Raw genomic sequence first — 17,872 nt, 5'->3', positions numbered from 1 at the left:
ATGCTGCAAACTTATCCAAAGGCCAAAGAACTAATAGAGCCCAAACATGCTTTTGAAAACTGTTGAACAGTGGGATCATGAGGAGTGCCCATGTTTTGAAGCCTGAGCAGCCATGCACATAACCTCTGCAGGACCTGTGCGTCCAGAGGCCTCAGCAGGATGCATCCCCCAGTAAAGCCAGCAACAGTAACAAATCTTGGTGATTGTCATTCTTACACTTCAAAGCAGAGGGATTATCCTGAGCAACTTCCTTTGGCATCAGCTAATGCTTGTGAGCAACTTCTCCTTCTTTCTTTCTTTCCTTTTTTCTTTTCTTCTCTTTCCATCTTTCCTTCCTTCTTTCTTTCTTTCTTTCTTTCTGGCAGATCTATATGAGGTGGTGAGCAGCCCTCACTACTTTGAGAGTGGAGAGAATGACAGGCAGAGCAGCACTGCCTTTATGTAAAGTTGCCTTTCATCCCAGCTGGGTTTTAGCTTGCAAAGCTGTATTTTTGAAAGGAAAGGTTGCCTGCCAGCTGACACTGATATTTTTATATATAATGCATGCTAGAAAATAGGTCTTTCTACATGTTCCCTCCATTTTTAAAAACAGCTATTAAGTCTGTCAGTCCTGGAATAAAGGATTAAAGAGAAATTGCGTGGGCAGGGAGGGCCTATGAAATGTGTTGATTAGCAGTCCTGGTGAGTTCTGCCCATGGAGCCGGGGCAACAGCATGGTCTAACCTTGACACAGCAGGATAACATACAGAGAGTTCAGTCACCAGCCATTTCAGCCTTAAGTACGGCTGCTGAGACTTCAATCATTACTGCTAATTATGGCTTTGCAACATGGTTATCAGCCCATCATAAGTGGAATAAATGGGCCACATTCCCTTTCATGAGTCACCACAGGGCCATCAGAAGTGAGCAACTTTCTATTGCCAATGACATGAAAAAGATAGAAGCAAAGTCCTAGAAGGACTAGAAAGGAAGATAAGTCCTGTGATCCTCTCTCAAAACCAGACCATTTATATGGGTTTGAAGTTCTTACAATTGACTCTACTTTCTCAGCAGGTCCACTAGGCCATTCTCCCCAGAGCAAAGACTGGCCTCCAAAGCTAACACCCAGGTGCTGTGCTTGAAAGGACTGATTTAGGTCAGTTCAGAAAAAAAGACTTTTACGTGTATACATATTTTTAAGTCCAACGATGATCTTCAAATAGCTATGAAAGGCAGAGAAAGAAGTGCAGAGATCATGAAAAAGGAGATTGTAAGTCTTCAGTTCTTTGGAAGTGCCTCTGACTTGCTCTGAGGGAAGCAGTGATGTGCTGGCTATAGATAGATTTGTTTTGTTTGGAGCAGAGGTTCTCAGCCTCTTTTGTATCTGGAGACCCTTCTCCTGCCTAGGCAGGTCATATACCAACACAAGCATGAAGGTGTGATTACAACCAAGCTCCCTGTAATCTGGAGAGCAGTGATTTTGAGTTTGAATCTGTTTTCCTTTTCATTCAGAATACTTTGTATGTTGAGTGACTCGTACAACATCATAAGTATGGATGACTCCTTACAAGCCTATATAGGAAATCCTTCTTTGTCACAGATAATTTGCCTTGCAAAGTGCCAAATTGTGGAGAAAAGACATGTAGAAAATTATCAGTTTGCTGCTTATAGGATTGCTGTGCATTCTTGTCTGAAATCTTTCCTTGTTCTCCCATGTTTGCAAGCTCAGACTCCTGACAAGAAAGCAAGTAAACTGCAGGTAAGGAAGTAGTCACATTTATCTGGGAGGTTCTTGGTGATTCCTGTCAGGAACTGTTCTGTGCTGCAGCTGCTGCAGTGCTGGCAACAGTAAATAATGTCAATTTTATCTTATTGGAATGGGATTATAGTCCTAAATCATGCAAGAACAGGTTGTGAGAAGAATAGAGCTCGCAGGTGCCAAGGAGTACTCTCCCATGAAAAGTATTTTAACATCCAGAAGAAAGGGCTAAGGTCTACAGAAAGTCAAGGGTAGACAGTGAGGCCAAACATGTCTCCTGAGAGCTCAGAGGCTGGACTAGAAATGTCCTGAGGAGCTGAAACACCTGGGAGCAGAAAAGCTGAGTGAGAGTGTTGCTGCGTGTCACTTGCTGTGGAGAGCAAAACCACAGAGCTGCTCGTGGAGGGGGACTGAGCAGGAGACAGTGCACCGAGTGGGATGGGGAAACACAGAAAGATATTCAGTGCTGGCTCATTGATTTGAACTGTAAATGGCACAAATGGATTAACAGAGTGCTGACTTTTCCACAGCCCCTGGACCGATGATGGTAGGAGCTAGTGCAGGGCCAATAAATGCTGTCCCTTTGGGCTCGGTGTAAGGATGTTGCCTGCACCATAACCAAATGCACTCTCTGAAGGCACTGGGGAGTCCATGGGGCTCAATGAGAGAGCAAGTTGCTGCAGTGGTAGTTACCAGGGTAGGAATGGATGGTAGGACAGCACAGGTTTTCATTACAAAGGCACAGCTCTAGGTGTTAATGGAACATTCCTTGTTTCTTGGATGTTCCTGTCATCCCATCAAAACCATGTGTTGCATGCAATCTTCATTGAGGACTGGCTTTTTCTATGTGATCATTTTAAAATTAAAATGTTAAGCATTACAAACTAATGTAACTGATTGCAAAGCCTAGATGCCAGCATTCACATGTTACTGCTTACTTCAGGCAGTGAAATACTTAAGATTTTATTTAACCACTAAAAATTGCTGGTAAAACAAGAATATGGGGGCTTAGTAATAAAGTAAGAATCTATATTAGAAATATGTCTATTCAACATGGTTATGAAAAAGGGACATAATTAAAATCTACTCTGAATGCTTTGTGGGGTTTTGTTTGTTTGGGGGAATTGATTACTTTATTACATTGTCATCTCTGCACTTTTACTGCAGTATTTATATTAAGTGCCTTACTTCTCTGTTATTTCTGGAAAGTTTCAGTCAATGACATGGAAATGATAGACTACCAGCTGCTTTTAAATGTTATTTTCCCCCCCAAAAAGGAAAAATTTTATCCATGGGCAAATATTCCAGCTTTGTCAAGCTAAATCACAATTTCTAGATCATGGTGTAACACACACAACATATGTCACTTGTTTTGGAGTGAAATGCAGCTATGCAGAACCTTTGCACTGCAGTTAAATGTCTTTAGCAGTAAGCAATAGATGGCAAGGTTTATTTTACACAAATGCAGAAAAATGAAGGAGAAGCCTTGCAAGTTTAAGACTGCAAAGGAAGGCTTGACATAATCCTCACAGGAGGACCAGCTGTTCATAAAAGCCTTTGCTCTTAGATAACTTATGAAAGGCTGTTTACCTACAGATTGATCAGTGGTGTCTCATATTTTGACAGATGATCAGTAATGGATTTTGTAGCAATAACTGAAGACTGACTATTCCTACGCCAGCTGAGATGCCTTAGGGCATTTGAGACATCAACAGTAGTAGTTGTGTCACACAAGGTCTTCAGAAGACACATGCCCTTCTGGAACAACAGCTGAAGACAAGGTGAGAAACCCTAGGGATCTTTAATGATAAAGGACTATCTCTGGGCAACTGAATTGTGCCCAGTGACATCATTATTGATAATATGGTGTAATTTTACTGCAGGAAGGTGATATATATGCAAAAACACTCCTGTGAGTGTGAAGAAGATGGTGCAACCCTAATTGTAAAGTCTCATCTGTTGAGAATTCTGAATAGAGGTTGAAATCTGAAGATAATGACTCCAAAATCTATGTTGCAAGTAGAGAAGTACATTTTATTTGGCTTAAGGGGAGGAGAAAATCCCAAATTTGCAATGCAACACATGCTGTTGTCTCTGTGCCTGGGGTTTTCCCTTTGGATACAGTAAATCCCGATGTCCCTCTGATCAGCTTTTTAATATTTCATCACACTGGATTCAAGCAGACTTAAGTGAACGGCTCTGCAGGCCCATGAGTGCTGCTCCCTCTGGGATAACATTTACTAGCATGGCAGGTCTCCAAGGCTGCTCCCTGAGTAACATGGAGAACAGGTGCTGTGCGACCTGAATTGGTTTAGCTGTGGTAAAAGCATTCATATAAAAGAACAAACATGCTGAAAATCCATATTCTGGTTTACCTACTGGTTGACTTGTTCATAGCCATATTGGGAAGCACCTGTTGTTTGAGAACCTCCCAGACATAAAACCTTCTGTGTACAGTGAGAATAATGATACCCAGTTCTGGTGATTGCTATCACATTTGTAAAACTTTTGCTAGTATAGGTCCTCCCAAAGTGTTCATCCGTATGTATTTAACATTGCAGGTTATCTAACTGAACACACGTGGAAAAGACAAAATGGTCTCTAGAAACTATTAAGGCCAGGCAAAATATCAACAGGAGCTGCTTTGGCAATCTATTCGTCCTTTACTTGCAAGGAAAATATGAGAGAGGCAGAAGGCAAGTTTGATAAGTTTGGTCAGCCAGCATTGAGGCAGCTGCTGTTCTCTTTGGGATGTGAGGTCACCAGAGCAAGGTCATACTTCTTCCAGCTGTTTTTTGCTATAAATGCTGATCCTGTTTTCCTGAGCCTTGAAAGGCTTGTATAAGGTCTCACATGTTCCTCAGGCAAAAAAATTACAGTCTTCACCATTATCACCGGGTTAAACCTACCTGAGACTGTCTGAAGAGAGCTGGGACACAAACATATAGTTTCTCAGCCAGCTGAACACTGGGACAATGGCCTCCATCAAAGAGAGAGAGACAAATAACCTGGGGAAAGCAGGGTTTGTCCGCAGTCTGCACACCTAGCTGCAAAACGATAGTCTATCTTTAGCCGTAATCTGCTATTAGTTGTCAAAGAGAGAGGTAGAGACTTTCAGCATGTAGCAAACACATCCCTCCTGGTCTGCAGAAAATCTACCACTTCCTTAAGTAGTTGATGGCTTTGTATCAAGGTATCTGCACAAGGACAAAAAATATTCATGTTTAAAATGTACTTCTGTGCTTGACTGTATCATCATGCCCAGTCCATAAAACCTCACTAAATTTTCTGAAATTCATCAAAACATCATTACTAATAATATCTGTTATTGAATATATGAAATTATCCAGTCTTTGTTGACTCAGTTAGCAAATGTTCTTTTCGATAAAACAGGAGAATATAAGGATTGTTAGAGGAGACAGCTGTGACAACTAGTTTCAAATTATAACAGGTGTCTCAAAAATTTGGGTTTTGATTGTTATAATGGATGGTAAATAATACTAATTTTGTGATGCATTGCTAATAAAAGACACTAGTTAGCCATGCAAGCAGTCACTGGACATGGCCAACAACAAAAGGTAGCAGAGTAAGTTTTATTAATAAACTTTAGATTTTTATTTGTAGGCTAGGATGATGTAAATTATCAAATGTGCCTTCTGTCTATACTTTTTTCCACACATTTGAGGAACCAATTTGCAAGGTAACAACTGCTGACATTTTACTTGGTCTTAATAGTTTATAGAGACTTGATGCTTTTTTCACTTACATTCTGTATACAGGAAGCAGAATTACATCACATTTAAAATAAGCACAGGGATTTTTGTTTTGCTATTAAGTAACTAAGTATTTGCTATCTCATAATCACGATCAATAAGGTAGATAAGGTTTACTTATTTCAAAACATGTCTTTGTGCTTGGGAACATCTCACATGGGTAATTAGGAAATACATGATGCTAGCTAAAAATGCATTTTTATCCACAGAAAAGGAATACAGACTTCTTATACAAATTAACTATAACAATTTCTCTAGTCAGTGAAAAATGTGTCAGCTTAGTAGATAGAGCAATAGCTGATCTTCTGAATACTTTGCAGTCTGGGTCTAGCTAGTCCATGGATGATCTTTGTTTCACCTCTCTAATGCTATATACAAACTAAGATAAAAAGAAATATGCTTTGAGGTCATTACTGTATCAGAACTAGGTATTACAGCCACAGTAGAATTTAAGAAACTTGCATCTTATTACAAAACAAACTAAAAGGAAAGACTATGGTCTATCTTGAGGTCTCAAGGTTCAAGTGATTTTTGGCGACACTGCTTATTTGGATGCCAGCTCTCCTCATCAGGAATTATAGTGCCTGGTGGTATAGTTGATAATCTGAGTAATGCATCTGAAGGAAGCCCAGATGGCTAAATGCTGCCCTTTTTTTCCTTCTGAAAATATTTGGCCCGACAATGGACTAGGAACAGTGGCAGATGTATAAATAAGTCCTTCCTTGGCATAAACTACCCTAGCCATAATTATTCCCAGGGTTTTTTATTGGTTTTTGCCTCTTGTCTGCATTTCTGTGGAAGTAAAAAGTGATGTGTGGTGACATCATCTATGATCATGGTATTCAAGATCCAGTCAGACACAAAAAGGATCAGCAATATCTTAAACTGGCTTAAGTATACAAACCTCACTAGGTTAATGGATGTAAACTGTTTATTAATTCCTTGGATATTTATTCAAACCAGACATACCAATATCAGTTTGTTATTAATGAATAATATCATGTAAACCCTAGTTATCTACAATATTTATATCACAAGATGCCCCTCGGCTCAGCTTTTTTAATGTAATTATCTCCATAATACTCCTGTGAGGTAGGGAAGTACTGTCAGACTGCAATATCCAAGCTTTTAGAAAAGGATTGGTGGAGGTCAGGGTATTGAAATTATATCTCATTAGACTCAGACTGGCACTCTAGCTATGGAGGTCCTCCTTCTTTTCCATTGTTTCATCTTGTTCATCAAAGAAAGTACCGATAATAATAGAGACTGATTCCAACCTACGGGAAGCTCTTTTTTGCTTAATATTGGGCTTTGGGTAACATTTTAGAATGAGTGTAACCATTTAAAAATATATGTTTAAAAATGTAGGTGTGCCCTGACAAGAAAGGAGAAAAGAAACTTTTTTGTGGCATTAAGGGAGAAATTATTAAATGGAGCCCTAAATAAGCTCCTGAAGTTAAAGGCAGTGTTCAAGGCAGTGTTCAAGGTCAGGTTGGACAGGACTTTGAACAACATCATATAGTGAAAGATGTCCCTGCCCACAGCAGGAGGGTGGACTAGATGATCTTTAAAGGTGCCTTCCAACCCAAACAATTCTGTGATTCTGTGATTCAAGCATAAAGTGATAGCTCCGGACTGGTAATCACGATGTTTGGTCTTTGCTGTTAATGAGGAAACTAATATTGTAGTCTGTGGGACAAATGCTTTTTTTGCACTCACAGGGTATAGAACCAGAGCAGTTATATTGCTTTCCACAGAGAAAGAATAGCAGTACAATTTGGGGCAATCAGTTATTAAGATTAGTCCTTTAAACATGGCTTATTGATTAATAAAACTATTTCTGTACCACTTGGCTCACACATTTGAAGAACTAAAGCTCAGTTGAAAGAATCAATACAATTTATTGTCTGTTTTCTAAGGATTGCTGGTCATGATTTAATTTGACAGTAATCTACATTAGAATAAGATTTAACTATAAGATTAGTTCTACTGAGTCCATTTACTATGGTGGTTACTTCAATTAAATACCAGGAAACCTGTTCTGGAAAAATTACCACATTGCAACTAAGCACTATTTTTATTGTTGCTATTAATTACATTGTGTCTTAGATTTTAATAACTCATTACAGACTAAAAAATTTCCATATAAATCATAAAGGAGATGCTAGTTCTGCTATTGCATTTACTGAAAACATTTTGACAGAATAACATGACAGTTCATGTATTATTACAGCCCAGTGGGTCATCTTTTTCTTTTGGTGGCCACATTATATTTAACTTTTTCAATCCAAAGGGAACACTTAGAATTTAGCCAGTCTATGAGTTTCCCATTTCAGGGCATTTTAGCAGAGTTCAGTAATTCTTCACTTGCTGGCAACACAATGATCATCAGTTGTGCTATCTGTAATTTTCCATTCTGAGTAGCCAGAATCTTACACAGTGAAGTGTATCTTACACATTCTGATATAAGTATTTCTATTAGTTTTATTGCTAAAATATAGAAAATATAAGAGCAAACAAACCAGTTTCCATTGCATTCTCTCCCTGCAAGTGTAACTATAAGATTTCCCTGCAATCCTGGTGATTTTGACTGTGATATAGAGGACTGAACATGAGAATCTCATGGAATATCAGTTATTTTTCTTCTGAACATCTCAGATACTCTGAAGTATAGTAACATAGACAGAAAGAGCAAATAGGGAAATGTTCAAATAGGCCAACTACTGAGGCAGCTTAGTTTGTCTAGTCAGTGCAGGTTTTTGCTTGACACAGACTCTTTTCTGATTCAATAACAATGTAAATTTTGCTTGGATTTCAGAGATTCATGCAAACTATACCACTGATCCTGCTATCAGATTAGTAAGGCCTGACTGTTAAATCAGTGTGGAGCCCCATATGCTTTAATTAAATTCTGAATGTATGAAACACAAATAACACATAACGATCTAAAGCTGGAATTGTATCTCTTACTAGAAAAGCTATCCTTTAATTCAAAGAGCCTAATTCTATGCTTTCAGCTACTGCTTTCCTCTAATTGTTTGAGATCAAGTGTTCGAGGCCTCCCTGCTGTCTCGGTGCTCGACTGGTCTCTTTTGTGTATATAGGAAATCTGTCTGCTTGCCTACTAGCCAGGAAGTTGATGTCTGCAACTCTTAAAGTGAATATTCACTGGGGGTATACACAGCACACAGAACCCTAGGGCACCAGTGATGCTCGAAAATACGTCTGATGTGTATGGTGATGGTAAACTGGTGAAGTTTAAAATACACCCAAAAATATAATTTCAATACTAATCATTCTTTAAGTATACTGAGAAAAAACGCAGTACTTTCTTCTTTTTTTTTTAATTAATGTACTAGGAGAAAGAACTGACACTGGAGACAACCTAAGCTCCCATGGTTTGAAACAGTGTGTAGTCACCCAGATACTTAACAAAAAAAACTATTGGAATATGTTTGATAAGTTTTTGACTGAGAAACTTTATCTGTTGCAAGTTCTTCTGTGACGTTCTGACTCGCAGTGTGCTTCAAATGTTGCCATTTTGGTACTCAGAGTTTGGGTACTTCTGTTTTTAATTTTTACTAAAACAAGATATGACGTAGTTGCCTGAAAAAAGAAAGTTAAGGGACTCTGAAACCTGAAAGGATATGGATTCTGAGTTTTGAAAGAAGGTTTACAAACTCCAAATGGCTTTGCTTATAATAAGTCTGCTGTATCAAAGAGTCTTTTGTTTTTCAAATGGAAAAAAATTGACAATTTTGGGATGAAAAAGTTGTTTCCTAACCTCCACTTCAAAAAATACCAGCATGAAAGATAGGTTTCATCTTCCCAATGTCTATGGAGAAGGATAGGCCAAACTGCCTCTAAGTACTCCTGTCTCTCTCCAGAGATTATAGAGGGATTCCCAATGTCCAGTTAGGACTAGATGCTTCTCTTATAGGTGGTTAAGTTAGGAGACATGAATGAAGTAATACTGCTTTACGGAGAAACATGGATTCAAGTACTATAAGAACCGAAAGGACTTTTGTGATTATCTACATCTGACCTTGTAGGCACATGAATTCCTTGACCTAATTCCTGTTTGAGCCAGAGCATATCTTTTAAAATCTATTCAGTTAGATTTTAAAATGGCACAGATGGAGAACCAACCACATTCTTTATGTGTTTAGTTGTTTCACTGTTTAATTTCCATTGTTTTGATTCTGCTCTTAGATTTACAGCATAGCACCAGCTTCTAGTATTTTGACCTTGCATTCACCTGTAAATTGAAGACCCTATGATTACCAAATGTATCCTTTCTATGAATGTAAATCACAGATTCATCACCTTATCTTCTTCTTATTCCCAGTCCTTCATGGTTTGTAATGGGAACCTGAGATTTCCTGACTGAATCCAAACTAAGAGTTTTGGTTGATGAAGCCATGAAATAGTTGGTATTTTACTATTTCAGAGGTCTCCCTTCTTTTCATATCCTGCATATGCAGTTCCCAGAGGTCAGTGAGTGAGGGACTCCTTACTCTACACAAGCTTTATCTCTGGCCCAGCACAGCTCAGGTGCAGTTCTCTCTGCAGAGAAGAGTCTGTGACAGGTCTTTAGTATGTGAGGAAACGGGTATTTGATGCTCTGCAGTTTATTCGAGTGGACTTCAAACTTCTGTTGTAGGAATCCTGGAGACAGACTCTATGTGTGTGTGTATCTCTGTGTGTGTAACTCTTCTGATAAATAATAGCCTTCTCTAATAAGAATAAAGGGATCGCAGGGACATAACCTCCTTCCTGCATTCTTTTCTCAGGGAGAAATCCCCATCTGAGAACAGTGAAATTTTTGTCAAGCTAAGGATTTCATCTTCAGATATTAAACATAAAATTCACAAATCTTTTTTGGATTTCTCATTATTTTAGAACAGAGCTTGATCATGACAACATTTTTGCTTGCACTTTCCCTCACCATTTGCTATGTTTTTGTGCTAAAAAAACCCACAACAGAAAACAAATCTGTCAAATTTACTTGAGGTTTCAGTGTCCTTTTTCTCTCCTACTGTCATCAAAATCATGAAGGATTTTCCATTGCTATATTGGTCCAGGTGTCATCAAAGTTTCATTATGTTTCTTTTCCCAGCCAAGTTTAAAGGAACTTTGTTGAACAAAAGTCCTAGGTGAAAAATATTGCCAGACACACATAGCAAGCTCTCCAAAAAACATACCTTGAATGTTTTGCATTAAACAAGTTTTATTTGTACTTTCTGTCTGTATATGTGTCTCTCTGTGTGTATTTGCACTTTACATATGTACACAAACTTTAGAGGCTCAGTGGTTCTTCGATGTGGGTTTAGCTAACCAGTTGGACAGTGTGTGCTCCAGTATATTAATAAATTAAAAAGCAGCAAAACTCCCCAAATCTAAACAGAACTTTGGAGAACTTTGAATCCACGTCTTAACTTCATGATATAACATAGGTACCTCTATTATAATAAACTAAAGATGCATTTGGTTGTTGTTTAGCACTGGCATAGAATAGCTACAGCCATACTCTTAGCCAACAAGTAGCATAGCTCCATGCCAGTTGCCAACCAAGAATGCTTTTGGGTTATGCTAATCCCTGAACCATCACCAGAAGTACTCTGGGACACTATAAACTGGACTGGCTAAAACACGTCAAGATACAGTATACAAAATCAAGTGCCCAGCATTGCTCCCCTCCAATGCTTAATTTACTTCTACGGACATAGCATGAGATGATTAAAATTTTGAATTACCTAATTCCCTACTTGAGATTTTTGTAAACAGTGTGCTCTCTTTCCTTCTTTCTTTACGTGGTGTTTACACTCTTTGTGGTTGACCTTGCTTGACTGCTACGTAGCAAGCCCCCAGGTTCGCCAGATACTTTTGAAAATGCTGAAGATATTGCCAAATGTTATTCATAAAATGACTAAAGCTGTTTCTATCACTTTGGAGTCAAAATGAGCAAGTTTTAAATAATGGTTATCATGTTACCTTGGCTTTGGCCCAAGCTGACTCACTAAAACCCATTTATCTAATAGCAAGATATACACAAATCAGTAGCAGCTAACAAACTTCATGCTAAAATACTTCAGGAACTAGTCACCACAGTGCCTGTACCACTAACAATGAAGGGTAACAACACAGGGTACACAAAGGACATGTATACTACCTATTTTTTTAAAGAAGATAAATGGTGCTCCAGGAAAGAATCTATAACAAATTATTAAATTATAAATGTGCAAGCTCTCAGGGGAAAGTGTAATGCTAAGCAGAAAGCACTATAGTTGTCAAGAACAAAACACATCAAACTAATCCTTTGTGCTCCTCAAACTGAACTTGAGCCAGCAATATTAAGATTTTCAAGACAAAACAACAACAAAGGCTAATTTTAGCTCTTAGTTAATTAGTAAGTGTTGTGTGTTATATCTGGGGGAAAACTACTGCAGTTTGTTTGACATTGGTGAGGCCTAGTTCTTCACTTGAAAATCACATTGGCTTTTATCTACCACACTTTGAAAGTGTGTGAGGGGAATAAATTGAAAAGAGCCTGGAAAAAAAAGGTGTGAAAATATAAAATGTGAAGAAAAGTTGAAAAAATGAGGCTTGCTTAGCCTAGAAAATAAAAAGTATGGAGTGAGAGGGGTCTTTTATATATGTAAAGGGTTGTTTATAGAATGGATGGGATCAACAGTTCCAAATGTTGGCTGAGGAAGAAATGAACGAAATAATCTAATTTACAGTAGGTAGTTTGGATATTTAAAAAAAAATCTGAATTATTAAATATGAGAACTTTGAAGTACTGAAATTGGAATCCCATAAATGGAAGCCTTAAATAAAAGTTGAGATAGATATCTGTCTGGGATAATTTAAGTGTATTTGACCTGGCATCTCAGGAGCGGAATCACCTTGAAGAGCTCTCGGAGAGGGGCCGATGTCTGGCTCCCAATAGCACTAAGCAATGAAGTCCACCCTTCTTTGGACTAGCCCCTTCTGTAGTAAATCTGTCATAGGGAGAGCTAATTAATGCAATGCAAAGGGAGCCTGGGAGTGAACAAAAAACTTAACAGGACAGGCATCACTAATGCTCAAGTGTCCCCCGAGCAAGACAAGCACAGCCTTCTGAGCCTGCATTTTTCTTAGTCAGTCATTAAGTGGTCAGGGAAGGGATTGGTTATTTACCTAACTTAGATAGGTAAAAACCAGAACATATTTCCAGTTCGATCAATTTTTTTGAAGACTGGAAATTCATTATGAATATTTTGTAATGATTACACTATTAATAACACATTATGGCATGTCATTTCCATCTCCAGAATTTATCTTAGCTACATAGGTACAGAAGCTTATTATCTCTTTGTAACTCTGAAATTTGAAGAAAGTAGATTCTTGTTCAGAATATAATCAGTCCAAATGACAAGACTGGTCAGTTTTTTATCTATAAGCCCATTTTTGCACCTGTTCTTGTGGTCTCTGTAATATTTGCTTTTTAACAAGGTGAATTCCAATTATTTGGCTCTTTAGATTACTTCTTACTCCTTTTTATGATCTCCTGAGACACCAGCTCTGCTTCACATTAAAATATGACAAAAGAAATACTTTTGAGATAGTTTTCATCTAAAGCACATCTACAATATTCATATCAGAAACATTAGTATAAGTCTGAGATTAAGAGCAGGGTCACAAGCCTTGTGGTGTATTAACAGATGATCTAAATCTGTGTTTCTCCACTTATACAAGGAGAAAATAGGTGGTGGCAGGTCTTGTAATGGTAATGAGATCTTTGTTTTGGTATAAAAGCAACATTACAATAACGAAGATCTGGTTTTCTTTTATTTAAAATGGACAGTCTTTCATTGCTTCTCACATTTAAAATCCATAATAATCACATAAAAATCCAAAATATCTAAAAAATACAAAGCTTGGTGGAAGACTGCGTTGAAAACTAACTTCCTTATCTGTGCTTTTCTGTTTCTTTGGCACTTGGTTTCATTTCCAGTCTCTGTTTCCACTTCAGTGTATTTTGTTTCTCCTGGACAGTCATTGAGTGACAGGAATGTCACATCAGGGAAAAAAACAGTGCAAACTGCAATTCGTTGTCAGGACTAAACTACAGTTTTGAACAATAGCTAATATGAAGAACTCCAGATAACTGGTAGAAATATATCAACATATATATGTACAAAGAAGTTACTATACAGTAGCTGACAGCAATCTGTGTTCTGGAAGCTGTTTGAGGGGATATTTGAACCACATATTGCCTGTCCATTACAGACAACTTTCTAGGGAACTGCACAAAGAAAGCAAAAATGAGGAAACACTGTTCTTTCTAAGAACAGGTTTGACTGCTTATTTTGTCTCGTAAACTTTGCCTCAAATTCCAGTGACTTAAAAAAAGCCTAGCAATGCACAGCTTGCAGATTTGGGGTCATTCTCTGCCTGTTTTTTGAATGGAAATCTACAATTCAAAATTTAAATATATCTGCCTTCCCAATATGTGCAGTTACTGAATATGAAATTGTATACCCTGCCTACCTGTAGAACAGCTAAGTCCCCATTGAAATAAGAGATCATTCAAATGACACATGTTTGGATTGAAGAATATCTTTGAAAATTATTTACATGAGAGTGCAGCCAGCTTCTCCACACCATACTTTGGATGTCCTTTCCTGATCATCGGTTCTGTTTTCTGATGGAGTCCTTCATTTGTAATTGATGCACTGCAATTCACTATCACAGATATGGAAACGTCTCACATAGTGGGGGACCCTCAAACTGCTGAGCTGCTACAGACACCACTTTGTTGCCTTGCCACCACCCACACATCAGAGTAATGCATTAGCTAGGCTTGCTGGGCAGAATTTACTGCACTGTTTTTGGGTTTCCACTTGAATTATTTTGACATCTGCTAATTTTTTCATGTGCAGCAGCATAAACTGAGTGATATACAAAATGTCCTGATTCCTTCTCTGTCCTTACTAACTAAACATGGACAATTTAAGCTCATACCTTCTGGAGCAACAGTTACTTTGTGGTCTTTGGGGTGAAAAATGGCATCGCCACATGCATTAAGAATTGAACAGGAATAAATTCATTCTCCTGGTTCAAGTGTGATTTAAAATAATTACTCACAAAAAAGTAAAAGCTTAATTTCTTTCTATCAGACCTTATGGCTGATCAGTACTATTTATCCCTGTGCAGTCAAGAAAAAGGTGACAAAACACCATATTGTGTGCATTGGTTATTCTGACAGAAATGTGATTATGGATTTAAGCCTGATCTAGATTAAATTTGTACTGGCAGGTGGTCTGCTAATTCACAAGTCTAATATTAATAAGTGTCGAAGTAGGGCTGCAGAGTTCATGACTACCTGCTGCCTTCCTTATTCGTTATTCCCTGAAATGTAGGGGTTAGTCTGATTAGATTACTGGTTAATAAGAGCAGGTGACTTTGGAAGAATCAGCTCATTAACTGTTATGGGTAATGTTAAGCATGCATTCCAGTGACATAATTAAACTAAGTACTAAGGAGGTTAGTAATGGGAGTAATAGCAGGTTGCTCATTAAATGATAACTTTGTTTATTTTCAAGCTTATTGCCAGTTTATTTTTTCACCTATGTCATTAACAGGTGTGCTGTGATGATGTATTCTGTTTCATAGACAAAACATCAATTACTGATAGCAAATGAAAATAGACTTAGAGCAGCAGAATTACAGCGCACAATGTTCCAATGGCCAATAAAAAGTTGGTTATGTCTAGACATTACTTTACCTTCTTAAATTAATTCGGTCGACATTTGTTGAAATCAGCTGTGATCTGAGCAAATTAGTATTTTTTTCTCTAAAATATTTTTAGTACAAACATACTTGGAATACATTGAAGGAATCTACTTAGTATTAATTGTCCTATGTGTCCATTTTGACTAAATGTCAGTTATACAGATGAAAAAACAAATAAACTATTTATTTGAGATATATACACTTGAAAGAAAAATGCTTGCTACACTACGAGGAATTGTTTTCCTACCTTCTTCCTTAAAATAAAGCATTCTTCTTTGTTTCTAACTTTGATGCTTTTTGTTTCCATTCAGCAAAGTTGCTTGGCCTTGCCACTGCAATGCCACATCTGAGTCCTGCTTAAACATCTGGCTAAGATTGCCTGATAAAATTGGAACACTTGTAGTTGTTCCTTAGTGAATTTGTCCCAAGAAAATGGACATATTCCATTTCCCATAATGGAAAGAATCCTCAGGTTTGGGGTGAAGGTCTTCTAGGAATGCAAGTGATACGGCTTTTTGGACAAGGATGAATTTTGCCAGCTGTGACCCAGAGAACAGCCCTCCTGCATCTCTTGCCTGTTGTGGTCAGAGCGGACACGTCTGCCAGCCCTGAATTCCTTCTACATTTTCAGTATCCATGAATAGAAGCTTTGGGTACCAAACAATAACAATGAAGAAATTATAAAAACAGGCCAAGAGACATATGGCAAACATGAGGGTGATAACTACACAGAAAAACTTAGCACATTGTTTACATTGCTCTTGTCATGAGAAGACTGCTCAGAATTACAAGGCTGACCTAGTTTAAGGTTTGACATTCTTGTTAAATGCTCCAGGGCAGGTACTTTTTTAAACAAGATACTTCTGTTCTGCCAAAGTCCATCTACAACATACTGGCTGCCAGTACTAATATTTCTTTTTAAAAGATATTTGAAGGACAGGTCGTATGTACTGTTAGAACAGAAAACGTGAAAGAAAATGTCTTTAGGGTTGAGGAATTGCATGCCCAGAGTATAGAACTAATACTGCAGTATTTGTGAAGTTTATTGGTACAGCTTTTATGTACCATCAGCTTTCTTTATTTGGAGTAACTGAAATTAGGTAACTAAAAAGGAACTAAAGGTCTTTGCCAGATGTTTCTCTTTAGGAAACACTGGTTTCCAACTAGTTCCATTAAAATCAACATCCATAAAAGTCAGGGAATTAATTTCAGCAATATTTCTGACAATTTTCATTTCAACTTACAATAATAATTATTTTCAGTAAAATTACTTGCATATTTAAACCAGTTTTTAAAACACAGATACATTTCCCCTTATCTGTATTGTACCCATTAGGAACTGGCTTGTATTTATAACAAAAAAACTGTGTGTACAGGGAACTTTATGTATTGATTTGTTTCATTTTGTGTCTTTTGGGACAATAGGGTATGCAGGAGTAGCTGTGGGAAAACACAGATCAAGCAATATTAAGCCAAGCTTTGTTCTGTAATTTCTCATTTACTCTGGCAGGTTTTGACTGGAGAGGGAGCTGAAATAGCACATAAGACTAAAAGGGATAAATTTCAGCTTTAACTCATAATTCTCTGACTGTTGGATCTGATCCAGTTTTCTCTGAAATCACTGGAAAAGTTCACATTGATTTCTCTGAGAGCTGGATCAGACCTTCTTAGACCCTTCAGTTAAATCCCTTGAGACAAATTCTTTGTTCTGCTGGATCTCATGAGTCCCATGGAACTAATGAGTTCAACAGCTGTAGCTAAAGGATAAAGTTTAACCTACGCTATTTTCTTTACACAGTTTTGTTAGGGTTATAATTCCCATTGCCCCTGTGTAAAGGGAAGGAGGGAAAAGCATAAAAGGGAGAGGTTATAGTTCATTTTTTATTATGAGGTAAACAAGAGAAAGGCACAACATTTCAGATATAAAGCTCATATTTTGACCTTGAAAACTCAAACACTGTCATCCTACCCTGTATTTTTGAAAATTAATTCAGTGGGGGTTCATTCGTTTCACACTTCTGACTTTAATTTAACTGTAAATATTTTGCTCATAATTTTGATGACTGAATTAGTAGATCTGCCTCTACAATATGTTCACAGTATGTAATTGTTCCACTTCATACCCAGACATAGCTGAGATCCACCCTGGTAAGCAAAGCCCATTCTGACGTCTGAGGAACTGTGTCACACTGCCCATATGTTCATTCCTACTAAGGAGGTCACCCTGCCTTATAGGAAATTTAAAAGGTCCATTAGAAATTGAATTTGAGTAGTTTTAATAAACAAATGCTGGGTTACATGAAGCAAAACTCCATTTTATAAAATAAAATCATATACTGTAGCAGCATTTGTATGCTTTGTGATGTTCTGTGTGTTACCACCAAACTAGTCCCCTTTTAACCTTTACTTTTTTTTGCAATAGCCTACAAAATCCTTTTTCTCTTTTCAGAGCTGCTGGTTGCTAAGCAATTATAAGTCTCGCATATTACATTGTTATTATTATTAACTGTCACTGCCATAACCAATAAAAAGGAAATAGCCAAAAGTCATTTTCAATAAGCTTTGAATTTTCAAATTCTGT

This window comes from Haliaeetus albicilla, chromosome 3 (assembly GCF_947461875.1).
Source record: "Haliaeetus albicilla chromosome 3, bHalAlb1.1, whole genome shotgun sequence".
NCBI lineage: Eukaryota > Metazoa > Chordata > Aves > Accipitriformes > Accipitridae > Haliaeetus > Haliaeetus albicilla.
This window is presented reverse-complemented; position numbering follows the sequence as displayed.